Genomic DNA, 12,063 nt, shown 5'->3' with positions numbered 1-12,063 from the left:
CAGTGCGGCTCTCCCTCAGCACTGACCCTCCGACAGTGCGGCTCTCCCTCAGCGCTGACCCTCCGACAGTGCGGCTCTCCCTCAGCACTGACCCTCCGACAGAGCGGCACTCCCTCAGCGCTCACCCTCCGACGGTGCGGCTCTCCCTCAGCACTGACCCTCCGACAGTGCGGCTCTCCCTCAGTACTGAACCTCCGACAGTGCGGCTCTCCCTCAGTTCTGACCCTCCGACATTTCCGCTCTCCCTCAGCACTGACCCTCCGACAGTGCAGCTTTCCCTCAGCACTGACCCTCCACAGTGCGGCTCTCCCTCAGCACTGACCCTTCGACAGTGCGCGGCTCCCTCAGCACTGACCCTCCGACAGTGCGGCTCTCCCTCAGCGCTGACCCTCCGACAGTGCAGCTCTCCCTCAGCACTGACCCTCCGACAGTGCGGCTCTCCCTCAGCACTGACCCTCCGACAGTGCGGCTCTCCCTCAGCACTGACCCTCCGACTGTGCGGCTCTCCCTCAGCACTGACCCTCTGACAGTGCGGCGCTCCCTCAGCACTGACCCTCCGACATTGCGGCTCTCCCTCAGCACTGACCCTCCGACAGTGCGGCTCTCCCTCAGCACTGACCCTCCGACGGTGCGTCTCTCCCTCATTACTGACCCTCCGACAGTGCGGCTCTCCCTCAGTACTGACCCTCCGACAGTGCGGCTCTCCCTCAGCATTGGTGCTCCGACAGTGCTTCTCTCCCTCAGCACTGACCCTCCGACAGTGCGGCTCTCCCTCAGTACTGTCCCTCCGACAGTGTGGCTCTCCCTCAGCACTGACCCTCTGACAGCGCGGCTCTCCCTCAGTACTGACACTCCGACAGTGCGGCTCTCCCTCAGCGTTGAACCTCTGACAGTGCGGCTCTCCCTCAGCGCTGACCCTCCGACAGTGCGGCTCTCCCTCAGTACGGACCCTCCGACAGTGCAGCTCTCCCTCAGCACTGACCCTCCGACAATGCGGCTCTCCCTCAGTACTGACCATCCAACAGTGCGGCTCTGCCTCAGTACTGACCCTCCGACAGTGCGGCTCTCCCTCAGTACTGACCCTCCGACAGTGCGGCTCTCCCTCAGCACTGACCCTCCGACAGTGCGGCTCTCCCTCAGCACTGACCCTCCGATAGTGCGGTGCTCCCTCAGCACTGACCCTCCAACAGTGCGGCTCTCCCTCAGCACTGACCCTCCGACAGTGCGGTGCTCCCTCAGCACTGACCCTCCGACAGTGCGGCTCTCCCTCAGTACTGACCCTCCGACAGTGCGGCTTTCCCTCAACACTGACCCTCCGACAGTGCGGCCCTCCCTCAACACTGACCCTCCGACAGTGCGGCGCTCCCTCAGCACTGACCACTGACAGTGCGGCTCTCCCTCAGCACTGACCCTCCGACGGTGCGGCTCTCCCTCAGCACTGACCCTCCGACAGTGCCGCTCTCCTTCAGCACTGACCCTCCGACAGTGCCGCTGTCCCTCATTACTGACCCTCTGACAGTGCGGCTCTCCCTCAGCACTGACCCTCCCACAGTTCGGCTCTCCCTCAGCACTGACCCTCCCACAGTGCGGCTCTCCCTCAGCACTGCCCTCCCGACAGTGCGGCTCTCCCTCAACTCTGACCCTCCGACAGTGCGGCGCTCCCTCAGAACTGACCCTCCCACACTGCAGCACTCCCTCAACTCTGACCCTCCGACAGTGCGGCTCTCCCTCTGCACTGACCCTCCGACAGTGCGGCTCTCCCTCAGCACTGACCCTCCGACAGTGCGGCACTCCCTCAACACTGACCCTCCGACAGTGCGGCACTCCCTCCACACTGACCCTCTGACAGTGCGGCACTTTCTCAGCACTGACCCTCTGACAGTGCGGCACTCCCTCAGCACTGACCCTCCGACAGTGCGGCGCTCCCTCAGTACTGACTGTCCGACTGTGCGGCTCTCCCTCAGCACTGACCCTCCCACAGTGCGGCTCTCCCTCAGCACTGACCCTCCGACAGCGCGACTCTCCCTCAGTTCTGACCCTCCGACAGTGCGGCGCTCCCTCAGCACCGACCCTCCGACAGTGCGGCTCTCCCTCAGCACTGACCCTCCGATAGTGCGGCTCTCCCTCAGCACTGACCCTCCCACAGTGCGGCTCTCCCTCAGCACTGACCCTCCGACATCGCGACTCTCCCTCAGTACTGACCCTCCGACAGTGCGGCTCTCCCTCAGCGCTGACCCTCCGACAGTGCGGCTCTCCCTCAGTACGGACCCTCCGACAGTGCAGCTCTCCCTCAGCACTGACCCTCCGACAATGCGGCTCTCCCTCAGTACTGACCATCCGACAGTGCGGCTCTCCCTCAGCACTGACCCTCCGACAGTGCGGTGCTCCCTCAGCACTGACCCTACGACAGTGCGGCTCTCCCTCAGCACTGACCCTCCGACAGTGCGGTGCTCCCTCAGCACTGACCCTCCGACAGTGCGGCTCTCCCTCAGTACTGACCCTCCGACAGTGCGGCACTCCCTCAACACTGACCCTCCGACAGTGCGGCCCTCCCTCAACACTGACCCTCCGACAGTGCGGCTCTCCCTCAGCGCTGACCCTCCGACAGTGCGGCTCTCCTTCAGCACTGACCCTCCGACAGTGCCGCTGTCCCTCATTACTGCCCCTCTGACAGTGCGGCTCTCCCTCAGCACTGACCCTCCCACAGTTCGGCTCTCCCTCAGCACTGACCCTCCCACAGTGCGGCTCTCCCTCAGCACTGACCTCCCGACAGTGCGGCTCTCCCTCAACTCTGACCCTCCGACAGTGCGGCGCTCCCTCAGAACTGACCCTCCCACACTGCGGCACTCCCTCAACTCTGACCCTCCGACAGTGCGGCTCTCCCTCTGCACTGACCCTCCGACAGTGCGGCTCTCCCTCAGCACTGACCCTCCGACAGTGCGGCACTCCCTCAACACTGACCCTCTGACAGTGCGGCGCTCCCTCAGCACTGACCCTCCGACAGTGCGGCACTCCCTCAGTGCTGACCCTCCGACAGTGCGGCACTCCCTCAACACTGACCCTCTGACAGTGCGGCACTTTCTCAGCACTGACCCTCCGACAGTGCGGCGCTCCCTCAGCACTTACCCTCTGACAGTGTGGCTCTCCCTCAGCACTGACCCTCCGACAGCGCGGCTCTCCCTCAGTACTGACCCTCCGACTGTGCGGCTCTCCCTCAGCACTGACCCTCCCACAGTGCGGCTCTCCCTCAGCACTGACCCTCCGACAGCGCGACTCACCCTCAGTTCTGACCCTCCGACAGTGCGGCGCTCCCTCAGCACCGACCCTCCGACAGTGCGGCTCTCCCTCAGCGCTCACCCTCCGACAGTGCGGCTCTCCCTCAGCACTGACCCTCCGACAGTGCGGCTCTCCCTCAGTACTGAGCCTCCGACAGTGCGGCTCTCCCTCAGTTCTGACCCTCCGACATTTCCGCTCTCCCTCAGCACTGACCCTCCGACAGTGCAGCTTTCCCTCAGCACTGACCCTCCACAGTGCGGCTCTCCCTCAGCACTGACCCTCTGACAGTGCGGCTCTCCCTCAGCACTGACACTTCGACAGTGCGCGGCTCCCTCAGCACTGACCCTCCGACAGTGCGGGGCTCCCTCAGAACTGACCCTCCGACAGTGCGGCTCTCCCTCAGCGCTGACCCTCCGACAGTGCAGCTCTCCCTCAGCACTGACCCTCCGACAGTGCGGCTCTCCCTCAGCACTGACCCTCCGACAGTGCGGCTCTCCCTCAGCACTGACCCTCCGACTGTGCGGCTCTCCCTCAGCACTGACCCTCTGACAGTGCGGCGCTCCCTCAGCACTGACGCTCCGACATTGCGCCTCTCCCTCAGCACTGACCCTCCGACAGTGCGGCTCTCCCTCAGCACTGACCCTCCGACAGTGCGGCTCTCCCTCAGCACTGACCCTCCGACAGTGCGGCTCTCCCTCAGCACTGACCCTCCGACAGTGCGTCTCTCCCTCAGCACTGACCCTCCGACAGTGCGGCTGTCCCTCAGCACTGACCCTCCGACAGTGCGGCTCTCCCTCAGCACTGACCCTCCGACAGTGCGGCTCTCCCTCAGTACCGACCCTCCGACAGTGCGGCTCTCCCTCAGCACTGACCCTCCGACATTTCCGCTCTCCCTCAGCACTGACCATCGACATTGCGGCTCTCCCTCAGCACTGACCCTCCGACAGTGCGGCTCTCCCTCAGCACTGACCCTCCGACAGTGCGGCTCTCCCTCAGTACTGAAGATCCGACAGCGCGGCTCTCCCTCAGCACTGACCCTCTGACAGTGCGGCTCTCCCTCAGCACTGACCCTTCGACAGTGCGGCTCTCCCTAAGTACGGACCCTCCGACAGTGCAGCTCTCCCTCAGCACTGACCCTCCGACATTTCCGCTCTCCCTCAGCACTGACCCTCCGACAGTGCAGCTCTCCCTCAGCACTGACCCTCCACAGTGTGGCTCTCCCTCAACACTGACCCTCTGACAGTGCGGCTCTCCCTCAGCACTGACCCTTCGACAGTGCGCGGCTCCCTCAGCACTGACCCTCCGACAGTGCGGGGCTCCCTCAGAACTGACCCTCCGACAGTGCGGCTCTCCCTCAGCGCTGACGCTCCGACAGTGCAGCTCTCCCTCAGCATTGACCCTCCGACAGTGCGGCTCTCCCTCAGCACTGACCCTCCGACTGTGCGGCTCTCCCTCAGCACTGACCCTCTGACAGTGCGGCGCTCCCTCAGCACTGACCCTCCGACAGTGCGGGTCTCCCTCAGCACTGACCCTCCGACAGTGCGGCTCTCCCTCAGCACTGACCCTCCGACAGTGCGGCTCTCCCTCAGTACTGACCCTCCGACAGTGCGGCTCTCCCTCAGTACTGACCCTCCGACAGTGCGGCTCTCCCTCAGTACTGACCCTCCGACAGTGCGGCACTCCCTCAGCACAGACACTCCGACAGTGCGGCTCTCCCTGAGCATTGGTGCTCCGACAGTGCGGCTCTCCCTCAGCATTGGTGCTCCGACAGTGCTTCTCTCCCTCAGCACTGACCCTCCGACCGTGCGGCTCTCCCTCAGTACTGACCCTCCGACAGTGCGGCATTCCCTCAGCACTGACCCTCCGACACTGCGGCTCTCCCTCAGCATTGGTGCTCCGACAGTGCTTCTCTCCCTCAGCACTGACCCTCCGACAGTGTGGCTCTCCCTCAACACTGACACTCCGACAGTGCGGCTCTCCCTCAGCGCTCACCCTCTGACAGTGCGGCTCTCCCTCAGCGCTGACCCTCTGACAGTGCGGCTCTCCCTCAGCACTGACCCTCCGACAGTGCGGCTCTCCCTCAGTACTGTCCCTCCGACAGTGTGGCTCTCCCTCAACACTGACACTCCGACAGTGCGGCTCCCCCTCAGCGCTGACTCTCTGACAGTGCGGCTCTCCCTCAGCACTGACTCTCCGACAGTGCGGCTCTCCCTCAGCGCTAACTCTCCGACAGTGCGGCTCTCCCTCAGTACGGACCATCCGACAGTGCAGCTCTCCCTCAGCAATGACCCTCCGACAATGCGGCTCCCTCTCAGCGCTGACCCCCCCTCAGTGCGGCTCTCCCTCAGCGCTGACCCTCCCTCAGTTCGGCTCTCTCTCAGCACTGACTCTCCGACAGTGCGGTGCTCCCTCAGCACTGACCCTCCGACAGTGCGGCTGTCCCTCAGTACTGACCCTCCGACAGTGCGGCACTCCCTCAACACTGACCCTCCGACAGTGCGGCCCTCCCTCAACACTGACCCTCCGACAGTGCGGCTCTCCCTCAGTACGGACCCTCCGACAGTGCAGCTCTCCCTCAGCGCTGACCCTCCGACAGTGCGGCTCTCCCTCAGCACTGACCCTCCGACAGTGCGGCTCTCCCTCAGCGCTGACTCCCCCTCAGTGCGGCTCTCCCTCAGCACTGACCCTCCGACTGTGCGGCTCTCCCTCAGCACTGACCCTCTGACAGTGCGGCGCTCCCTCAGCACTGACCCTCCGACAGTGCGGCTCTCCCTCAGCACTGACCCTCCGACAGTGCGGCTCTCCCTCAGCACTGACCCTCCGACAGTGAGGCTCTCCCTCAGTACTGACCCTTCGACAGTGCGCGGCTCCCTCAGCACTGACCCTCCGACAGTGCGGGGCTCCCTCAGAACTGACCCTCCGACAGTGCGGCTCTCCCTCAGCGCTGACGCTCCGACAGTGCAGCTCTCCCTCAGCATTGACCCTCCGACAGTGCGGCTCTCCCTCAGCACTGACCCTCCGACTGTGCGGCTCTCCCTCAGCACTGACCCTCTGACAGTGCGGCGCTCCCTCAGCACTGACCCTCCGACAGTGCGGGTCTCCCTCAGCACTGACCCTCCGACAGTGCGGCTCTCCCTCAGCACTGACCCTCCGACAGTGAGGCTCTCCCTCAGTACTGACCCTCCGACAGTGCGGCTCTCCCTCAGCATTGGTGCTCCGACAGTGCTTCTCTCCCTCAGCACTGACCCTCCGACAGTGCGGCTCTCCCTCAGTACTGACCCTCCGACAGTGCGGCTCTCCCTCAGTACTGACCCTCCGACAGTGCGGCTCTCCCTCAGTACTGACCCTCCGACAGTGCGGCACTCCCTCAGCACTGACACTCCGACAGTGCGGCTCTCCCTGAGCATTGGTGCTCCGACAGTGCGGCTCTCCCTCAGCATTGGTGCTCCGACAGTGCTTCTCTCCCTCAGCACTGACCCTCCGACCGTGCGGCTCTCCCTCAGTACTGACCCTCCGACAGTGCGGCATTCCCTCAGCACTGACCCTCCGACACTGCGGCTCTCCCTCAGCATTGGTGCTCCGACAGTGCTTCTCTCCCTCAGCACTGACCCTCCGACAGTGTGGCTCTCCCTCAACACTGACACTCCGACAGTGCGGCTCTCCCTCAGCGCTCACCCTCTGACAGTGCGGCTCTCCCTCAGCGCTGACCCTCTGACAGTGCGGCTCTCCCTCAGCACTGACCCTCCGAAAGTGCGGCTCTCCCTCAGTACTGTCCCTCCGACAGTGTGGCTCTCCCTCAACACTGACACTCCGACAGTGCGGCTCCCCCTCAGCGCTGACTCTCTGACAGTGCGGCTCTCCCTCAGCACTGACTCTCCGACAGTGCGGCTCTCCCTCAGCGCTAACTCTCCGACAGTGCGGCTCTCCCTCAGTACGGACCATCCGACAGTGCAGCTCTCCCTCAGCAATGACCCTCCGACAATGCGGCTCCCTCTCAGCGCTGACCCCCCCTCAGTGCGGCTCTCCCTCAGCGCTGACCCTCCCTCAGTTCGGCTCTCTCTCAGCACTGACTCTCCGACAGTGCGGTGCTCCCTCAGCACTGACCCTCCGACAGTGCGGCTGTCCCTCAGTACTGACCCTCCGACAGTGCGGCACTCCCTCAACACTGACCCTCCGACAGTGCGGCCCTCCCTCAACACTGACCCTCCGACAGTGCGGCTCTCCCTCAGTACGGACCCTCCGACAGTGCAGCTCTCCCTCAGCGCTGACCCTCCGACAGTGCGGCTCTCCCTCAGCACTGACCCTCCGACAGTGCGGCTCTCCCTCAGCGCTGACTCCCCCTCAGTGCGGCTCTCCCTCAGCACTGACCCTCCGACTGTGCGGCTCTCCCTCAGCACTGACCCTCTGACAGTGCGGCGCTCCCTCAGCACTGACCCTCCGACAGTGCGGCTCTCCCTCAGCACTGACCCTCCGACAGTGCGGCTCTCCCTCAGCACTGACCCTCCGACAGTGAGGCTCTCAGTACTGACCCTCCGACAGTGCGGCTCTCCCTCAGCATTGGTGCTCCGACAGTGCTTCTCTCCCTCAGCACTGACCCTCCGACAGTGCGGCTCTCCCTCAGTACTGACCCTCCGACAGTGCGGCTCTCCCTCAGTACTGACCCTCCGACAGTGCGGCTCTCCCTCAGTACTGACCCTCCGACAGTGCGGCTCTCCCTCAGTACTGACCCTCCGACAGTGCGGCACTCCCTCAGCACTGACACTCCGACAGTGCGGCTCTCCCTGAGCATTGGTGCTCCGACAGTGCGGCTCTCCCTCAGCATTGGTGCTCCGACAGTTCTTCTCTCCCTCAGCACTGACCCTCCGACAGTGCGGCTCTCCCTCAGTACTGACCCTCCGACAGTGCGGCTCTCCCTCAGTACTGACCCTCCGACAGTGCGGCATTCCCTCAGCACTGACCCTCCGACAGTGCGGCTCTCCCTCAGCATTGGTGCTCCGACAGTGCTTCTCTCCCTCAGCACTGACCCTCCGACAGTGTGGCTCTCCCTCAACACTGACACTCCGACAGTGCGGCTCTCCCTCAGCGCTGACCCTCTGACAGTGCGGCTCTCCCTCAGCGCTGACCCTCTGACAGTGCGGCTCTCCCTCAGCACTGACCCTCCGACAGTGCGGCTCTCCCTCAGTACTGTCCCTCCGACAGTGTGGCTCTCCCTCAACACTGACACTCCGACAGTGCGGCTCTCCCTCAGCGCTGACCCTCTGACAGTGCGGCTCTCCCTCAGCACTGACCCTCCGACAGTGCGGCTCTCCCTCAGTACTGTCCCTCCGACAGTGTGGCTCTCCCTCAACACTGACACTCCGACAGTGCGGCTCTCCCTCAGCGCTGACCCTCTGACAGTGCGGCTCTCCCTCAGCACTGACCCTCCGACAGTGCGGCTCTCCCTCAGCGCTAACTCTCCGACAGTGCGGCTCTCCCTCAGTACGGACCATCCGACAGTGCAGCTCTCCCTCAGCAATGACCCTCCGACAATGCGGCTCTCTCTCAGCGCTGACCCCCCCTCAGTGCGGCTCTCCCTCAGCGCTGACCCTCCCTCAGTTCGGCTCTCTCTCAGCACTGACTCTCTGACAGTGCGGTGCTCCCTCAGCACTGACCCTCCGACAGTGCGGCTGTCCCTCAGTACTGACCCTCCGACAGTGCGGCACTCCCTCAACACTGACCCTCCGACAGTGCGGCCCTCCCTCAACACTGACCCTCCGACAGTGCGGCTCTCCCTCAGTACGGACCCTCCGACAGTGCAGCTCTCCCTCAGCGCTGACCCTCCGACAGTGCGGCTCTCCCTCAGCACTGACCCTCCGACAGTGCGGCTCTCCCTCAGCGCTGACTCCCCCTCAGTGCGGCTCTCCCTCAGCGCTGACCCTCCCTCAGTTCGGCTCTCTCTCAGCGCTGACCCTCCGACAGTGCGGTGCTCCCTCAGCGCTGACCCTCTGACAGTGCGGCTCTCCCTCAGCACTGACCCTCCGACAGCGCGGCACTCCCTCAGTACTGTCCCTCCGACAGTGTGGCTCTCCCTCAACACTGACACTCCGACAGTGCGGCTCTCCCTCAGCGCTGACCCTCTGACAGTGCGGCTCTCCCTCAGCACTGACCCTCCGACAGTGCGGCTCTCCCTCAGCGCTAACTCTCCGACAGTGCGGCTCTCCCTCAGTACGGACCATCCGACAGTGCAGCTCTCCCTCAGCAATGACCCTCCGACAATGCGGCTCTCTCTCAGCGCTGACCCCCCCCTCAGTGCGGCTCTCCCTCAGCGCTGACCCTCCCTCAGTTCGGCTCTCTCTCAGCACTGACTCTCCGACAGTGCGGTGCTCCCTCAGCACTGACCCTCCGACAGTGCGGCTGTCCCTCAGTACTGACCCTCCGACAGTGCGGCACTCCCTCAACACTGACCCTCCGACAGTGCGGCCCTCCCTCAACACTGACCCTCCGACAGTGCGGCTCTCCCTCAGTACGGACCCTCCGACAGTGCAGCTCTCCCTCAGCGCTGACCCTCCGACAGTGCGGCTCTCCCTCAGCACTGACCCTCCGACAGTGCGGCTCTCCCTCAGCGCTGACTCCCCCTCAGTGCGGCTCTCCCTCAGCGCTGACCCTCCCTCAGTTCGGCTCTCACTCAGCACTGACACTCCGACAGTGCGGTGCTCCCTCAGCGCTGACCCTCTGACAGTGCGGCTCTCCCTCAGCACTGACCCTCCGACAGCGCGGCACTCCCTCAACACTGACCCTCCGACAGTGCGGCCCTCCCTCAACACTGACCCTCCGACAGTGCGGCTCTCCCTCAGTACTGACCCTCTGACAGTGCGGCTCTTCCTCAGCACTGACCCTCCGACAGTGCGGCTCTCCATCAGCACTGACCCTCCGACAGTGCCGCTCTCCTTCAGCACTGACCCTCTGACAGTGCGGCTCTCCCTCAGTACTGACCCTCCGACAGTGCAGCTCTCCCTCAGCACTGACCCTCCGACATTTCCGCTCTCCCTCAGCACTGACCCTCCGACAGTGCAGCTCTCCCTCAGCACTGACCCTCCAACAGTGCAGCTCTCCCTCAGCACTGAGCCTCCACAGTGTGGCTCTCCCTCAACACTGACCCTCTGACAGTGCGGCTCTCCCTCAGCACTGACCCTTCGACAGTGCGCGGCTCCCTCAGCACTGACCCTCCGACAGTGCGGGGCTCCCTCAGAACTGACCCTCCGACAGTGCGGCTCTCCCTCAGCGCTGACCCTCCGACAGTGCAGCTCTCCCTCAGCACTGACCCTCCGACAGTGCGGCTCTCCCTCAGCACTGACCCTCCGACTGTGCGGCTCTCCCTCAGCACTGACCCTCTGACAGTGCGGCTCTCCCTCAGCACTGACCCTCCGACAGTACGGCTCTCCCTCAGCACTGACCCTCCGACAGTGCGGCTCTCCCTCAGCACTGACCCTCCGACAGTGAGGCTCTCCCTCAGTACTGACCCTCCGACAGTGCGGCTCTCCCTCAGCATTGGTGCTCCGACAGTGCTTCTCTCCCTCAGCACTGACCCTCCGACAGTGCGGCTCTCCCTCAGCACTGACCCTCCGACAGTGCGGCTCTCCCTCAGTAGTGACCCTCCGACAGTGCGGCTCTCCCTCAGTACTGACCCTCCGACAGTGCGGCACTCCCTCAGCACTGACACTCCGACAGTGCGGCTCTCCCTGAGCATTGGTGCTCCGACAGTGCGGCTCTCCCTCAGCATTGGTGCTCCGACAGTGCTTCTCTCCCTCAGCACTGACCCTCCGACCGTGCGGCTCTCCCTCAGTACTGACCCTCCGACAGTGCGGCATTCCCTCAGCACTGACCCTCCGACACTGCGGCTCTCCCTCAGCATTGGTGCTCCGACAGTGCTTCTCTCCCTCAGCACTGACCCTCCGACAGTGTGGCTCTCCCTCAACACTGACACTCCGACAGTGCGGCTCTCCCTCAGCGCTCACCCTCTGACAGTGCGGCTCTCCCTCAGCGCTGACCCTCTGACAGTGCGGCTCTCCCTCAGCACTGACCCTCCGACAGTGCGGCTCTCCCTCAGTACTGTCCCTCCGACAGTGTGGCTCTCCCTCAACACTGACACTCCGACAGTGCGGCTCCCCCTCAGCGCTGACTCTCTGACAGTGCGGCTCTCCCTCAGCACTGACTCTCCGACAGTGCGGCTCTCCCTCAGCGCTAACTCTCCGACAGTGCGGCTCTCCCTCAGTACGGACCATCCGACAGTGCAGCTCTCCCTCAGCAATGACCCTCCGACAATGCGGCTCCCTCTCAGCGCTGACCCCCCCTCAGTGCGGCTCTCCCTCAGCGCTGACCCTCCCTCAGTTCGGCTCTCTCTCAGCACTGACTCTCCGACAGTGCGGTGCTCCCTCAGCACTGACCCTCCGACAGTGCGGCTGTCCCTCAGTACTGACCCTCCGACAGTGCGGCACTCCCTCAACACTGACCCTCCGACAGTGCGGCCCTCCCTCAACACTGACCCTCCGACAGTGCGGCTCTCCCTCAGTACGGACCCTCCGACAGTGCAGCTCTCCCTCAGCGCTGACCCTCCGACAGTGCGGCTCTCCCTCAGCACTGACCCTCCGACAGTGCGGCTCTCCCTCAGCGCTGACTCCCCCTCAGTGCGGCTCTCCCTCAGCACTGACCCTCCGACTGTGCGGCTCTCCCTCAGCACTGACCCTCTGACAGTGCGGCGCTCCCTCAGCACTGACCCTCCGACAGTGCGGCTCTCCCTCAGCACTGACC

Source organism: Carcharodon carcharias (genome assembly GCF_017639515.1).
Source record: "Carcharodon carcharias isolate sCarCar2 chromosome 27 unlocalized genomic scaffold, sCarCar2.pri SUPER_27_unloc_10, whole genome shotgun sequence".
In the NCBI taxonomy this organism is placed as follows: Eukaryota; Metazoa; Chordata; class Chondrichthyes; order Lamniformes; family Lamnidae; genus Carcharodon; species Carcharodon carcharias.
This window is presented reverse-complemented; position numbering follows the sequence as displayed.